Raw genomic sequence first — 3,810 nt, forward strand, 5'->3', positions numbered from 1 at the left:
CCAGGATTTTATTCCTTTAGTCCCTCCTATCCACTGATGCTCAAAGCCTTGGGATCCTTTTTATTTGCCCTTGCCTTTTGGTTTTAAGGGTTATTGGCTTTTTTTTTGCTTGCTTTTTCTTTTTCTTTTTTTTCGCCTATATTTTTTTTTTTTCTGCAAGCTTTGTTCTTTGCTGCTTTTTCTTGCTTCAAGAATCATTTTTATGATTTTTCAGATTATCAAATAACATGTCTCCTAGTCATCATTCTTTCAAGAGCCAACATATTTAACATTCTTAAACAACAACTTCAAAAGACATATGCATTGTTCAAGCATTCATTCAGAAAACAAGAAGCATTGTCACCACATCAATATGATTAAGCTAAGTTCAAGGATAAATTCAAAACTCATGTACTTCTTGTTCTTTTGAATTAAAACATTTTTCATTTAAGAGAGGTGATAGATTCATAGGACATTCATAACTTTAAGACATAGTTACTAACTACTAATGATCATGTAATGAAGACACAAACGTAGATAAGCACATAACATAGAAAACGAAAAAACATAAGAAATAAGAACAAGGAATGAATCCACCTTAGTGATGGTGGCGTTTCCTTCTTGAGGAACCAATGATGTCCTTGAGCTCTTCTATGTCTCTCCCTTGTCTTTGTTGCTCCTCCCTCATTGCTTTTTGATCTTCTCTAATTTCATGAAGGATGATGGAGTGCTCTTGATGTTCCACCCTTAATTGTCCCATGTTGGAACTTAATTCTCCTAGGGAGGTGTTAATTTGCTCCCAATAGTTTTGTGGAGGAAAATGCATATGAGGCATCTTCGGGATCTCATGGTGATGAGCTTCCTATGCCTTTTGAGCTCCATGAATGGGCTCTCTTGCTTGCTCCATCTTTTTCTTAGTGATGGGCTTTTCTTCCTCAATGTAAATGTCTCCTTCTATGGAAGCTTCAGCTGAGTAACATCGATGGCAGATAAGATGAGGAAAAGCTAGCCTTGCCCCAGGAGAGGGCTTTTCGGCTATTTTGTAGAGTTCAAGGGAGATGACTTCATGAACCTCTACTTCTTCTCCAATCATGATGCTATGGATCATGATGGCCCGATCCACAGTAACTTCAGATCGGTTGCTAGTGAGGATGATGGAGCGTTGGATGAACTCCAACCATCCTCTAGCCACAGGCTTGAGGTCCAATCTTCTTAGTTGAACCGGCTTGCCTTTGGAGTCAATCTTCCATTGAGCTCCTTCCACACATATGTCCATGAGGACTTGGTCCAACCTTTGATTAAAGTTGACCCTTATAGTGTAGGGGCGTTCATCTCCTTGCATCATAGGCAAGTTAAACGCCAACCTCACATTTTCCGGACTAAAATCCAAGTATTTGTTGAACGCCAGAACCATGCTTGTTCTGGGTGTTCAGCGCCAGCTCTTCTCCAGGGTGCAATTCTGGCGTTCAGCGCCCAGATGCTGCCCATTTTGGGCGTTCAGTGCCCAGATACTGCCCATTTTGGGCGTTCAGCACCAGAACCATGCTCTGTTCTGGCGTTGAACGCCAGACAGGTGCTTCCTCCAGGGTGTGATTTTTCTTCTGCTGTTTTTGATTCTGTTTCTAAATTTTTGGTTTATTTTGTGACTCCACATGATCATGAACCTAAGAAAACATGCAAAACAAAAATAAAATTAGATAAATAAACATTGGGTTGCCTCCCAACAAGCGCTTCTTTAATGTCAATAGCTTGACAGTGGGCTCTCATGGAGCCTCACAGATGTGCAGAGCTTTGTTGAGACCTCCCAACACCAAACTTAGAGTTTGGATATGGGGGTTTGACACCAAACTTATAGTTTGGTTGTGGCCTCCCAACACCAAACTTAGATTTTGACTGTGGGGGCTTTGTTTGACTCTGCTTTGAGAGAAGCTTTTTCTGCTTCCTCTCCATGGATGCAGAGAGAGATCCTTGAGTTGTAAACACAAGGTTGTCCTTATTTAATTGAAGGATCAATTCTCCTCTGTCCACATCAATCACAGCTCTTGCTGTGGCTAGGAAAGGTCTTCCTAGGATGATGGATTCATCCTCTTCCTTTCCAGTATCCAGGACTATGAAATCAGCAGGGATGTAAAGGCTTTCAACCTTTACTAACACGTCCTCTACTTGTCTATAAGCCTGTTTTTTTGAATTGTCTACCATCTCTAATGAGAATTTAGCAGCTTGCACCCCATAGATTCCCAGTTTCTCTATTACAGAGAGGGGCATGAGGTTTATTCCTGAACCAAGGTCATACAGAGCCTTAAAGATCATGGTGCCTATGGTACAAGGTATTAAGAACTTTCCAGGATCCTATTTCTTCTGAGGCAATGTCAGTTGATCCAGATCACTTAGTTCATTGGTGAACAAGGGAGGTTCATCTTCCCAAGTTTCAATGCCAAATAATTTGGCATTCAGCTTCATGATTGCACCAAGGTACTTGGTAACTTGCTCCTTAGTAACATCCTCATTCTCTTCAGAAGAGGAATACTCATCAGAGCTCATGAATGGCATAAGGAGGTTTAATGAAATCTCTATGGTCTCTAGATGAGCCTCAGATTCCTTTAGTTCCTCAGAGGGAAACTCCTTATTGATCACTGGACGTCCCAGGAGGTCTTCCTCCTTGGGATTCACGTCCTTCCCCTCTCTTGTGGGTTCGGCCATGGTAATTAATTCAATGGCCTTGCACTCTCCTTTTGGATTCTCTTCTGTATTGCTTGGGAGAGTACTAGGAGGGATTTTAGTGATCCTTTTACTTAGCTGGCCCACTTGTGCTTCCAAATTTCTAATAGAAGACCTTGTTTCATTCATGAAACTCACAGTGGCCTTAGATAGATCAGAGACTAAATTTTCTAAGCAAGATGGATTCTGCTCAGAATTCTCTGTCTGTTGCTGAGTGGATGATGGAAAAGGCTTGCTATTGCTAAACCTGTTTCTTCCACCATTATTAAAGCCTTGTTGAGGCTTTTGATCCTTCCATGAGAGATTTGGGTGATTTCTCCATGATGGATTATAGGTGTTTCCATATGGTTCACCAATGTATTTCACCTCTGCTATTGCAGGGTTCTCAGGATCATAAGCTTCTTCTTCAGAAGATGCCTCTTGAGTACTGTTGGATGCAGCTTGCATTCCATTCAAACTTTGAGAAATCATATTGACTTGCTGAGTCAATATTTTATTCTGAGCCAATATGGCATTCAGAGTATCAATTTCAAGAACTCCCTTCTTCATAGGCGTCCCATTACTCACAGGATTCCTCTCAGAAGTGTACATAAACTGGTTATTAGCAACAATGTTAATGAGTTCTTGAGCTTCTACAGGCGTTTTCTTTAGGTGAATGGATCCACCTGCAGAAGTATCCAATGACATCTTTGATAGCTCAGATAAACCATCATAGAATATATCCAGGATGGTCCATTCGCAAGACACCAAACTTAGAATTCTTTAATGCTTAGACATAAAGAATTCAGGAATGCATATGAAAAACAAGAAAACACACAAAACATGCAAATGCAAAGATCAAACAAAAAGACTTACCAAGAACAACTTGAAGATCATGAAGAACACTATGAATGCATGAATTTTTTTTCGAAAAATGCAAGATGAACATGCAATTGACACCAACCTTATAACATGACTCAAGACTCAAACAAGAAACACAAAAAATATTTTTGATTTTTATGATTTTCTAATTTTTTTTGTATTTTTTCGAAAATTATTAAAAAAAAAAAATAAGGATTCCAAAATTTTTAATATGAATTCCAGGAATCTTGCCATGTTAGTCTAAAGCTCCAA

Source organism: Arachis ipaensis, chromosome B07, assembly GCF_000816755.2.
Source record: "Arachis ipaensis cultivar K30076 chromosome B07, Araip1.1, whole genome shotgun sequence".
Lineage (NCBI taxonomy): Eukaryota > Viridiplantae > Streptophyta > Magnoliopsida > Fabales > Fabaceae > Arachis > Arachis ipaensis.